Source organism: Schistocerca americana, chromosome 5 (assembly GCF_021461395.2).
Source record: "Schistocerca americana isolate TAMUIC-IGC-003095 chromosome 5, iqSchAmer2.1, whole genome shotgun sequence".
Taxonomy (NCBI): domain Eukaryota; kingdom Metazoa; phylum Arthropoda; class Insecta; order Orthoptera; family Acrididae; genus Schistocerca; species Schistocerca americana.
In genome coordinates this window covers 330,452,009-330,466,184 of record NC_060123.1, presented here as the reverse complement: position 1 = coordinate 330,466,184, position 14,176 = coordinate 330,452,009, and the positions used below count along the sequence as shown (strand labels likewise).

At 44.5% G+C, this 14,176-nt stretch overlaps 1 pseudogene; it reads left to right on the top strand.

The window, feature by feature from the left end:
• Positions 1-11,370: 11,370 nt before the first annotated feature.
• LOC124616926 lies at positions 11,371-11,488 on the top strand (annotated as a pseudogene).
• The last annotated feature ends 2,688 nt before the right edge of the window (positions 11,489-14,176 follow it).

Below are 14,176 nucleotides of genomic sequence, written 5' to 3'. Positions count from 1 at the left end.
TTCTTTCTTTAATTCATCTTTCATATTTTTGAAACATGTCCCTATTCGTGAGTCTAACCGTGTTTCCATTGTTCCCATCTCAGTTTTAATTGTCCCTATCTCTGTTTTTAATTCAGATCCTAACTGTGATCCAAGTGAGTCTAACCGTGTTTTCATTGTTCCCATCTCAGTTTTAAATTTAGATTCCAACTGTGATCCCACTGCTTTTAATTCAGATCCTAAATTTAATATTACACCCATCAACTGCTCCATATTAAATGGTTCAAAATTCTTTTCGCCCCTAACATTTCCCGCAAAACTAACTTCCTTCTGCATAGCCATAAAGCTATCCGTGTTCGATACTATTCCAGAATCTTCTATCGTTAATCTCGTATTCTGTGAATTTTCTGATTGAGAAAAATTTTGAAATGGTTCCGGACTATTTTCCCGACTTATTACATTGTTTTCCACTTCATTACTCAACATACTGTTCTCCTGTGTTGGCGAGTTCGCCATGTCAACAATTTCGTCATTCTGACCATCCATCATTTTTGCCTTTTTCATCGATCGTGTAATCATTTACAAAACATACAAAACTCGTCACTGTACGAAAATTACACACAATGACTCTTTATGTCCAACAATACCATTTACACGAAATGTTTCCTTCAAACACGATTAACGAACAATTGAAATAATTGCACTAAATTGTCAAACCCGTAGACAAGACAACAAAAGTTAAATTTTGAAGAATACCATTAGAAGAATGCCAGTTACCAAATCTACACATGCAATATAGACTACAATTACTAAACTACAAATTACTACAACAATACTACTGTCTACTGGCAGGGTCGCCACGTGCATGGGGGCTTAATTATTTAAAAAGAATGCAAATACTTTTAATTTTTTAGTCGCTGTATGTTCGATTACGTAGTCTCGTAAACGGTTGGCCCTGACTAGTATTTGTACGCAATCTGACTGCATAGAACAACAACAAAGAATGAAATGAAATTTCCGTTAACACAATTAATTAATTAAGTCCCCAGCAACTGTAAAACCTACGAAACCAAAGCATAAGTATAACTGTTCTGTGTGCGGAAGTATGACTCAACGTACACATCTGGCACGGTTCTTCTTCAATAAGACAAGAAATTTCAAATACCATTTATACTGAAGTGATAAAAAAAATTAGAAATACTATAATTGCGCAAGAAAAACAGAATTACACACTAATACAAGAACACAAGCCAGATGCTTTGTTGACTGAACCTGTAATGACGCATTATTCAGGACATTGAAATAATGAGAAAAAAAAGAAAAGGAGTTTTGTTACCTTCATTTATATTGATGAAAAGCACTCTAATCATTACAATATCTCCACACCGACTCGCTACTACCACATCTCAACAAGAACTGACTACTGCCACATCTCGACAAGCACTCACCACTACGAGTTCACGACAAGCACTCCCTACTACTCTCGACAAGAACTCTTCACTACGATATCTCAGCAAGCACTCTCTACTACGAGTTCTCGACAAGCACTGCCAGTGGAGGCGGCGGAATAATACTCTTTGGCGCAATGTCTGGCGCTGTGGCTCAGTGTAGCCACCTTTCGCAGTGCACTCATGGTATGAGGAGCATGCAACTCAACTGAGCGTCTTCTCTGGCCAGCACAGTCCCCGGACTTGAACATTATCGAATCTTTGTGGGCGGTATTAGAGCGCAGACTCCGGAGCAGATTTACGCCTACTTCGTCACTACAGGAGTTAGAAGAGGCTCTGATCGAAGAGTGGCATAATATTCCACTGGAGCCTATACAATTGTTATATGCCAGTATCCCAAGAAGAATCGCAGCTGTGTTACGGGCAAATGAGGATCCAACCCCTTATCAATAAACCATTCCCAGTTAAGTTCAGGTGTTCACATTATTTTGCTATTCCCTTACGTCACTTGCACGGCATGTGTCTTCAGTACTGACTCGCGAGGCACCATATTGGCTTTCAGTTGAAGTCAGTATGTATATATACCTTCTACAAAGATCAGAAAATTGAAGATCTCTCGGAAACCCGTCGTTAATTATGTAATTTTATGTAATAAAATGTCGAGAAACGTCACATTTATGGTTAAAGAATTATTGTAACTTCCGTATTATGAAAGTATGCCGTTTCAAGGCAACGCCACATTGAGGATCCATAAGAAATACAATGTTTATGGTACACTTCGTTATAAGTGAATGTCAGTTTATAATACTAACGTGCCGTGAAACACGTTTTCTGGGCGGAATTAGAGCGCAGACTCCGGAGCAGATTCCCGCCTACTCTGAGAGGATTTCAAAGATCGACAATGCGTGTGTCTAATGCAAAAGGGTATCGGATTATAATTTCGAATTTTGTGAAGTTGACAGTAAAAACAAACGGGCCTTAACCTTGGAGTTAACAGAAGCGGGCCGGCCGTCGTGACCGAGCGGTTTTAGGCGTTTCAGTCTGGAACCGCGCGACCGCTACGGCCGCAGGTTCGAATCCTGCCTTGGGCATGGATGTATCTGATGTCCTTAGGTTGTACTGTATTGTATTGTATGTTAACCGGGGACCTAGAAACGACGGAGAGGCTCCGTCCCCGCCGCAGCCGCAGTGGTCCACAACCACACGATGACTACCGCAGACGACTTCACCCCTCCGCCGCCCCACATCGAACCCAGGGTTATTGTGCGGTTCGGCTCCCGGTGGACCCCCCAGGGAACGTCTCACACCAGACGAGTGTAACCCCTAAGTTTACGTGGTAGAGTAATGGTAGTGTACGCGTACGTGGAGAACTTGTTTGCGCAGCAATCGCCGGCATAACTGAGGCGGAATAAGGGGAACCAGCCCGCATTCAGCGAGGCAGATGGAAAATCGTCTAAAAACCATCCACAGACTGGCCGGTTCACCGGACCTCGACACAAATCCGCCGGGAGGATTCGTGCCGGGGACCAGGCGCTCGCCGGCCGGTGTGGCCGTGCGGTTAAAGGCGCTTCAGTCTGAAACCGCGTGACCGCTACGGTCGCAGGTTGGAATCCTGCCTCGGGCATGGATGTGTGTGATGTCCTTAGGTTAGTTAGGTTTAATTAGTTCTAAGTTCTAGGCGACTGATGACCTCAGAAGTTGAGTCGCATAGTGCTCAGAGCCATTTGAACCATTTGAACCAGGCGCTCCTTCCCGCCCTGGAAGCTGTGCGTTAGACCGCACGGCGAACCAGGCGGGCCGACTGTCCTTGGGTTAGTTAGGTTTAAGTAGTTCTAAGTTCTAGGGGACTGATGACCACAGATGTTAAGTCCCATAGTGCTCAGAGCCATTTGAACCATTTTTTTGATGACCTCAGATGTTAAGTCCCATAGTGCTGAGAGCCATTGGAGCCATTTAAAAGAAGCGGTAAAATCATAAGTGAATGAAAAAAAATGAACTGTCGCCATCCTAATTAGGCACATTGATTTGGAAATATATATTTCAGAAAAGCTTCCTTGACTTACGAGTAAAAATAAATCTCTGTGCTCCGCTTGTGAATTGGTGGGAAAAAGACGCAATTTATAACGATGACTGAAACAACCCCCAAAACTAGTATATGCTTAGAAATTACAGAGTGTTAAAAAAACAAGAACTGCAGTAATGTTAAAAAATAGGAATACACGTATCTGCTACTGATAATAACACGGTATCCTGCAGGCGTATTGTCCTCCACACTCCGCGCTCTCCACCCCCATTTTCCTCCGTCTTCTGCCCCACTATTTCCGATCACACCTAAGTGTGATCACCTCAGAGTCTGAAGACGGACTGCCGTAGTCCACAATACAACCACGGCGGCCGGGGTGGCCGAGCGGTTCTACGCGCTACAGTCTGGAACTGCGCGACCGCTACGGTCGCAGGTTCCAATCCTGCCTCGGGCATGGATGTGTGTGATGTCCTTAGGTTAGGTAAGTTTAAGTAGTTCTAAGTTCTAGGGGACTGATGACCTCAGAAGTTAAATCCCATAGTGCTCAGAGCCATTTGAACAGTACAGCCACCAGAAAACACACACAGACACACACACACACACACACACACACACACACACACACACACACTCACACACTCACACACACACACACACACACACACACACACACTTCACGCACTTTCTGGAAGCTAGGAAACGAGGTACTGGTGGAAGTAAAGTTGTGAGGACGGTCGTGAATCGTGCTTTTGCTTGGGTAACTCAGTTGGTAGAGCACTTGCCCGCAAAAGGCAAAGGTCCCGAGTTTCAGCCCGGCACACCGTTTTAATCTGCCTGTAACATTGCTCTTACATTAACATTGTAGTTCACCGGGGAAGGAATGTGCCAAAATGTTACGAGGAGCTTGTGGACGCGTTAGGAAATGGGGCTGTACGCTATCGAACGATTGCTCTGTCGTCGGTGCATTCAGCGGTGGCAGAGCTGCAACGGCCGACGGCCTGTCAGTGTGCACAGGGATTGCTCGAATCCAGATAACCCAATGCCTGGAGAACGACGGCAGATGGACACTGCAGAAATTACAGTGCCTTACTGGTATTGCCAAGGCAGCAGCCTACAGATTTTACGCGACGAGCTACACATGCGTCAAGTTGCTGCAAAGCGGGTGTCTCGCGCACTAAGTGAAGTGGAAAAGTGGACACGTTACAAAACTTGTCGCGTGCATCCAGCGTGTTGTGAGGAGGAGGAAGACAATATGCGAGAATCGTCGCGATAGAAAAATTTTAGGTCAAGGTCTATGGGCTAGAATTGAAACGTGAGTCCGCAGTATGGCGCCACCCAGGTTCACACAGGCAGAAATTTCGTCGCAGTCCCTCTCCTGTCACGTTAATGATCATCATAGCCTATGACATCAGAGGAATGATTTTGTGCCATTTCGTCCCACGTAGATAAACTTATAATACACTGTAGTGTTGTCGCACTTTCCTGCAACGACACTTACGGTGGGCTACTCGGGAGAAACGTCCTGAACGTCAACACGATGCATTAATTCTTCAGAACAGCGCGAGAGCCCATACGGCTGTCTGTGTGCGGAATCTGCTAGCGCGATGTGGCTGAGAACTACTGGAGCATCCCCATATCCGCCAGACTTATCACTTTGAGCTTATGACCTCACGCCAGAACTGAAAGAACCGTTACGTTGAACACGCTTTCGAACATGGGAAGACATTCTACGGCAATCACGCGTGAGATCCGACGATTCGCTAATGGTGATGTCACAGGTATTCGGAGTCTTCCACAGCGTTGGCAGTGTGCCATGGATTCATTGGGAGACTATTTCGAAGGACTTGAACATGTCACAGGCCCATGTTCCTGCGCCGTCGTTCATTTCGTGCTACGTATATCTTTATTGCGTTGTGTGTGTGTCTCTGCGTGTGCCTGTGTGTGTGTGTGTGTGTGTGTGTGTGTGTGTGTGTGTGTGTGTGTGTGCCCACCCATCTCCCTACTTGTAATGTTTACGTATGAACTAACATCCCATTTGCATAGTCCAGAAATTTTTAATTCGTTATCATTTTCGAGACAAAAAATAGTTGCCATGATTATTTATGATTGTAGAGAGTTCTCCCAACATTTCTCTGTATTCGTCTTACGAGACCACTCCAGTGCCATAACTGCTAATGTACTATCTATCACACACGCATCCAGGGAGGATCATGGGAGTCATGATGCCACAAAAAGCGTTGGGTTAAAAGCGTTTATATTTATACGTACATATATTTCTATGTTACTCAGGTAACTTTTGGAGAGTACAGTAACATTAAAAATGCCTCAGGACGGCAAGTACTTCTTCAAATTACAAGGTATGGCATGGTTTTAAAAACACACACACCATGTGAAGCAAAGCAAGCTCTGTATCATGTGTAATACCTTAACGAGTCTGCGCATGTCAAGCAAGTATTGCACCACAATTTAGTGAGAAATTAAAAATCAAAATTTATGTCTAAAAACTTTGTTAAAATATAGTTTAGTGTAATAATGTTCCAAATATCAAGTCTTAATGTTCTAGACCTAACAGTTTCCGAAAAAAAGGCCGTTTTAAGAGAAAAGTAAGTGGCGCTAAAAAAATAAAGCTAGAAAGCCAGAATTTGGTCAGAAGGTGTCTTTACAACTTATAAATAAGTGAAGCAGGTTTCCAAAACCATAGAACAAAAATTAACACCGAAATCCACGTTTTTAGGAAAAATCATAGGCGCTAAATAATGGACTTAGAAACATGAAAATTTGTTTTATTCTTCAGTTCACCCCAAAAATAATAACTGAAAGACCACGTCAAGTTACCTCTTGTAGTTTTTGAGTAATTATGTAAAAAATCAATTTTGTAACTAAAATATACGCAACTGTTGCAGATTAAGTACCTGTAATTTTCAAAATGGTTCGAATGGCTCTGTGCACTATGGGACTTAACTTCTGAGGTCATCAATCCCCTAGAACTTAGAACTACTTAAACCTGACTAATCTAAGGACATCACACACATCCATGCCCGAGGCAGGATTCGAACCTGCGACCGTGGCGGGCGCGCGGTTCCAGACTGTAGCTCCTAGAACCGCTCGACCACCCCAGCCGGCCGTTCGCTTTCTGGCTGACCACGAAATTAGTTGCCAGGCTCGTGTGAGAAAAACTGCGAACAAACAAAAAATTAACTTTTACCTGTCGACCCACAGATGGCATTCCAAAAATTTTTAATTTATAGAATTACTTCCCGTCTTGAGACATTTTTAATGTTACTGTATTCTCCAGAAGTTTCCTGAGAAATACAGAAATCTGTGAACGTAAAAATATAAACGCTTCTAACCAAATGCTTTTGTGGCATCATGACTCCCATGATCATCGCTGGATGCGCGTGTGATGTAGATGGTACATTAGCAGTTATGGCACTGCAGTGGTCGCACAAGACGATAACAGAGAAATGTTGGGAGAGCTCCCTGCACCAGCGGAAGCCCTGCTTGTGTGGGCTACGTGGCTAGCCTCGCTAGCAGGTCGCGTTTGCCGGGTGTCCGGACAGAGCCAAATTGAGCCGCGCGCAGCCCGCAGGACAACAGGGGCGGGCGCCGTGTTTGGGGTGCGCTGCATTAATAAGTGAGGCTGGGAGGCGCCGGCTGTGCCGCCCTGTTGCGGCCGCCGCGGCGAATAATTCAGAGCCGGCAGGGTGCGCAGGTGGTGGCGGCTCCCAGCGCACAGTGGCGGCTGCCCAGCATCGCACCGCTCACACGAGCATCTGCATCTGCATCTACTTCTACGGACGTACACCACATGCCACCGTATTATGTATGGCGCAGGATTACCATGTACCACAAATAGTCATTCTCTTCCCTATTGCGAAAACGGAGCATGGAAAAACGACTGTACATGTGCCTCCGTATGGGCCCTAATTTCTCTTATCTTGTCTACACTGTTCTCACCTGAAATGTACGTTGGTGGCAGTAGAATCGTTCTGCAGTCAGCTGCCAATGCCTGTCCCCTAAGCTTTCTCGACAGTGTATTACCTAAAGGATATAGTCATTCCTCCAGATATTCCCATTTGCCTTCACGAAGCATTTCCGTAACATTCGCGTGTTGATCGAATCTGCCGCTAACAAATCCAGCAGCACATTTCTGAATTTCTGCGGTGTCTTCTTTTCATACGAACTGATGGGGACCGAGCGAGGTGGCGCAGTGGTTAGCACACTGGACTCGCATTCGAGAGGACGACGGTTCAATCCCGTCTTCGGCCATCCTGATTTAGGTTTTCCGTGATTTCCCTAAATCGTTTCAGGCGAATGCCGAGATGGTTCCTTTGAAAGGGCACGGCCGTTTTCCTTCCCAATCCTTCCCTAACCCGAGCTTGCGCTCCGTCTCTAATGACCTCGTTGTCGACGGGACGTTAAACACTAACCACCACCACCACTGATGGGGAACCCAAACAGTAAGGCAGTACTCACGAGTGGGTCACAAATGGCTCAAATGGCTCTAAGCACAATGGGACTTAACAGAATGGGTTACACTAGTGTTCTCTATATGGCATGCTCTACAGAAGAACTATAATTTCCTAACATTCTACCGGCCTGGGTGGCCGAGCGGTTCTAGGCGCTACAGTCTGGAACCGTGCGACCGCTATGGTCGCAGGTTCGAATCCTGCCTCGGACATGGATGTGTGTAGTGTCCTTAGGCTAGTTAGGTTTAAGTAGTTCTAAGTTCTAGAGGACTAATGACCTCAGAAGTTAAGTCCCATAGTGCTCAGAGCCATTTTTGAACCTAACATTCTCCCAATAAGCTGAAATCGAGCATTCGCTCTTCTTACTACCATCCTTATGCGCTCATTCCATTTGATATCGCTTTCTAATGTTACGCCTGCAATTTAATCGATAGGACTGTGTCGAGCAGCACACTACTAATGTTTTTGTTCCAATATTACGCGATTTCTTTCCTACTCATCTCCATTAACACTAATTTTTTACGTTTAGAGAAAGCTGTCATTCGTCGCACGAACTAGAAATATTCTCTAAGTCATCTTGCATATTCCTACACTCACTCCGCGACGACACCTTCCCTTGCACCAGTGCATCATCAACAAACAGCCACAAATTGGTGCTCACCCTATCCATTATATGGTATCATCCGAAGATTACGGTGCCACACCAAAGTCGGCAACGCACACAGATACCGCAGACATTAGGAATGTATCGCTGCAATCCCCAACGACGAATGGGAGAGGCTAAGGAAGACACGCCCTCTCTCTCAGCTCAGGACAGCAGTACCCTCGCTTGGAGGTCAGTATAGAGCTGGGCTTCCAAGTGCTCTGCCCCAGTTGTGACATCATTTGAAGCAGTCAGCATCATCGATTAGAACTAAAGACTTATTCAGTCTCAATGGCCGGCCGCTGTGGCCGAGTGGTTCTAGGCGCTTCAGTTCGGTACCGCGTGACCGCTACGATCGCAGGTTCGAATCCTGCCTCTGGTATCGATGTGTATGATGTCCTTAGGTTAGTTAGGTTTAAGTAGTTCTAAGTCTAGGGGACTGATGACCTCAGATGTTAAGTCCCATAATGCTCAGAGCCATTTGAACCAGTCTCAGTGTTGAACCTTGTACTTCAAGAGAACAGTTTGTTAAGTAGTTCCTCAGATGATGCATGTAGATTACTATGCCTTCCTCTGGTAATGGATTGTGTCAAGTTAAGTAAATATTTTTATTCATTCATGTAGTAAACTGAACTAATATTTCACTGATGATATTCTTGTCTCTGATGAATATTTGCCGACGAGGATAAAGTATTGGGCTCCGATACTTAGGTCTTCCAGCCATTTACGTATCTGAGAAACTACTCCGTATGCTCGTATCTTCGTTAACAGTCTGCAAGGTGGCACCAAGTCAAACACTTTCCGGGTTTCCGTTACTCAAGAAGTCTTCGAGCCATTGACATATCTGAGAAAGTATTCCGTATGCTCGTACCTTCGTTAACACTTTGCAGTGGGGCACCGTATCAAAGGCATTTCGGAAATCTACGAAGATGGAATCTGCCTGTTGCCCTTCATCCACTGTTCGCAGGATATTGTGCAAGAAAACGCTACTTGAGTTCCTCATCTGTGAATCATTTTTTAAACGCGAAACGTAAAATTAAGCTTTCCTTTTGCTATATTCTCTTGCCACGCCAAGGATCCGCGAATATCTCGATAGAAATCTTTCACACGCTTAGTGATTTTACGTAGAACCAGAGTTTTCTTGGTTCTCACAAAATCCTTCACTAAAATATGACGGTACAAGTTATTGTTTTACTCCGTCAGTTAATCTTTTTGCAGACTCACGAATCACTGTTTATGGTACGCTACCAGCCCATCATAGTGGAGCTAAAAGATGTCCATCGATTTTGTAAGTATGGTGGTAACAACAGCTTATGTGCTCTTTTCAGATTAAATTCTCTCTTAGCCATCTTGAATGATTTATTAACTTTAGTAAGCATCGTCGCTGTGATGAGATCATCATCGCTAGTGCCTATTCCTGTACTGGCTCTGTCGATAAAGTCAGGTCCGTTTGCAGCTTCAAGGTCTAATATATTTCCATTTCGTGTGGATTGCCGAACTAACAAACCTGCGGTAGACACACATAGGCCTAGTTTCAGCAGTTCTGCACCGCTTGCTTTCAGCAGTAGATGCAACGATGCGGTTTGTCTCCAGAATTTTTGATAAGTACGGGTGGCACATGAATTGTCACCATTTGTTTAGTACGTAATTTATGAGCGATACTATATATGACGTTGATCATATCAACAGCAGTAGCAGTAGAGCTTGAAAAAACAAAAGAGTTACGAAAGGACACGTAATTCACAATACTTTTGCTAGGAGGCTAGCATTTACAACGTGGCCGACAATGGACAACTAACAACGCAGCAGCGAGCAGCAGTTATATTACTATTTCACGAAACGAATAGTACCGTTTGCAAGTCAGAGGCGGTTTCGACACGGTGGGCCACTGGCAAGATAACCAATCACAGGTTGTATGATCAGCTCGCATGGGAAGGATCAATGGTGGGAGCGTAGCGATCTCGGGCGAAGCCTATTTGTTAGCCAGAGAATACTGAAGCAGTACGTTCTGCTAGCAGAGAAGCTTCGGCAACTCGTGTAGAAAGGCAACAGTGCAACTAGACTACCCAGCCACTCCGTTCAGCGGATTCTTAAAAGTGACCTCCAGATGTACCCATACAATACATCTGCTCAGAAGCTCACTCCAGAACGCAAGAGATACTTAGTATTGTCAATCCGGAGGCGGGAGGTAGGGAACAAAGTGTCAACAACTTATGCTTTTCATAAGAGGACAGTTTTCTGTGATTAACGAACTAAATATACGCTTTTGGGCTAATGAAAATCCGTAAGTGGTTCATAAACGACAACACCATCCTCCTAGGATTACGGTGTGGGTCACAGATTTCAGTCACTGAAATATTGGACCTTTCTTCTTTGAAAAAACTGAACAGTGCGCGTTATTTGAGCATGCTCCGCAATAATTTCGTTCGACAGCTTCTTGCTACTGCGTTCCCCTTCAACACGCCCAACAGGCCACATACTGCAAACAATGTGTTGGATCTCTTACACGAGCATTTCAATATGGGGCTCATTTCACTCAGATTTACTGGTCTTATCAATTACGGACAATTTTGCCCCTCCAATAATCCGAACCTCAACCTATGTCACTTCTTTCTTTGGGGGTGCATAAATTAAACGATTTTCTCGAAACGCCCAGAAGATTTGATGGAGCTCAGACGCCTTATTCTTCAAGCTCGATGTGAAAGCGCAGAAGACACGTGCCGTAGGGTTATCGCTAAAGTCAGTGTTCGTGTACAGGAAGATAGGAATCAAAATGGTGAACATTACGCGTGTGCTGAGTTAGAACAAGCCAACAGCCTTGCCGCAGTGGTAACACCGGTTCCCGTCAGATCACTGCAGTTAAGCGCTGTCGGGCTGGGCTAGCACTTGGATGGGCGACCATCCGGTATGCCGAGCGCTGTTGGCAAGCGGGGTGCACTTAGCCCTTGTGAAGCAAACTGAGGAGCTACTTGGCTCTGAGTACTATGAGACTTAACTTCTGAGGTCATCAGTCGCCTAGAACTTAGAACTAATTAAACCTAACTAACCTAAGGACATCACACACATCCATGCCCGAGACAGAATTCGAACCTGCGACCGTAGCGGTCGCACGGTTCCAGACTGTAGCGCATAGAACCGCACTGCCACTCCGGCCGGCGAGGAGCTACTTGATTGAGGAGTAGCGGCTCCGGTCTCGTAAACTGACATACGGCCGGGAGAGCGGTGTGCTGACCACATGCGCCCCCATTTCCGCATCCGATGACGCCTGTGAACTGAGGATGACATGGCGGCCAGTCGGTACCTTTGAGCGTACATGGCCTGTGCGGGAGGAGAGTGAGTTAGAACGACTCTCCAGAGTGTTTTCCATGGTACTATATGATACTTTGAATTCCTCTCGACAGTAAAGTGTTCATCCAAATTCAAAATGATGACATTTCGTGCGCCAACCTGTATATTGACGATGTGTTGAGACAATGGATGAAGGTAAATAGAGTTTCTCATCCAAACTAACAAATGAAATTATATAATGAAAACTTTTCTCCTGATCACCATCTTATAGCTGATATCAAGCACTTGCTTCAAAAAGCTGCGTAAATTAAATTTTGATTCATATTAATGATAAATGAAAATCACCACAGCTGTATTATATATTTATTGTACCACGACCGGCTTTATTCTTAGAACATCATCAGCTTGCCTGCAGGTAAACAAAACCAAGAAATTACGCGAAAGCTGTAGTATCTTAAAGAATAAAATAAGCAACTGACGCTACCAACAGTCTCATATAAGATCCTCGCCGAGCTGTGCCAGTATCATGATATAAATGGTCTGATTGTCGTATGTAACGATGAAGACAAAATCTGTAAACAATGATCATGAATATTCTGCCAACCGTCTGGTGGAAGTACTACCCGACCACGATATTATTACACTTGTCCTCCTGCGGCCGTTATTGGAAACACGTGGTGACGTTACAGTAAACAAGTACAGTGGTGACTAAGGAAAATGCATCGCACTGTGAATGATTTAAAGACAGTTGTGCATATATTATGAAGCGCTTCAGTGTGTCCTCGTGAAATACGAAGGTTGGAGCTTAAATTGTGGCAACTTTCACAACCGATACAAAACAGTTACATGTTTCCACCTGTCACTGTCCTTCAAAGTAGTCACCAGCGTTGTGTAGAATCCGTTGTCAGCGATGTGCAAGGCGTAGTATACCGTTAGCAGAGCCTGTTCTGTTGAACGTGTGAATGGAGCGGTCTAAAGTTATGGTGATTCTCGTGTACGACTGTGATGGTATTATCCTAACGAATTACGTTCCTCCAAGGCAGACCATCAATGCACAGTATTACTGTTCGTTTTTGGAGCATCACCTGCGACCAGCCGGTCGAAGTGGCCGAGCGGTTCTAGGCGAGACAGTCTGCAACCGCGCGATCGCTACGGTCGCAGGCTCGAATCTTGCCTACGGCATGGATGTGTGTGATGTCCTTAGGTTAGTTAGGTTTAAGTAGTTCTAAGTTCTAGGGGACTGATGACCTCAGAAGTTAAGTCCCATAGTGGTCAGAGCCATTTGAACCTGCGACTAGCTTTGCGAAAGAACCGGCGACACTTTCTGCGCAACCCACCCATCATTTTGCACGACAATGCGCGGACGCATACAGCGCAAGCTGTGGCTACTCTGTTCGGTCAATGGGACTGGGAAGTACTGTACCATCCACCATACTCCCCGGACTTAAGACCTTGTGACTTTGATTTGATTCCGAATATGAAGGAACCACTTCGTGGCTTTCGCTTCAGAACTGTTCCAGAGATTCGACAGGCAGTAGACCACTCCATTCGCACCATCAACAGAACAGCCTCTGCTAACGGTATACTACGCCTTCCACATTTAAGTCCCAACCCTCGTATCACGCTAGAAACTCATTAAAAGCCGACTGAAGCGTCCCCACTCCCAGGTGCAATAGTATCGTGGTCGACTAATATGCCGAGCATACACTTATGCTGCGTACGGTAAACTGTGCGAACAGGGCCACTGAACAAACAGAGATAAACACGAAAACATAGTACTTGGCGTCAGTACAGTGCGATAAATCAATTGTGAGATTATAATCGTTACAAGTAAGAACAAAACCTTTGGTGCAGAAATGATGCTAAAGGGTTAATAATAATTAAAAATTGCATTCAAACAATTAGAAAATTAGATACGAACAATGAGTAAATAAGAACTGTGCACCATAACGAGGTAACAGATGACAGAAATCACACAAAGTTGGATTGTCATTCCACAGGTATCACAGTAAATGAATACTTATACAACATGTAGTGAAGTAATTAAGTAAAATTTAACAGAAACGGTATCTGTTATCTTACAGCATAATCATATCTCATGTGTAAGGTGGTTGCAAAAGAAATGTTATGATTAATCACACAAAAGAGCTAAAAATCCACACTATTGGCTTTCTTCGGATGTTGATAATAAAATTAAGAATTAGCTGTGTTAAAATTGCTACAATTATTACTACAGGAGAGAAATAAATGCCACTTGTTATAAAAAGCTGTGACATCATTAGGTACATAAGACACTAAGAGACTGATCACATAAAAGTCCGTGAAG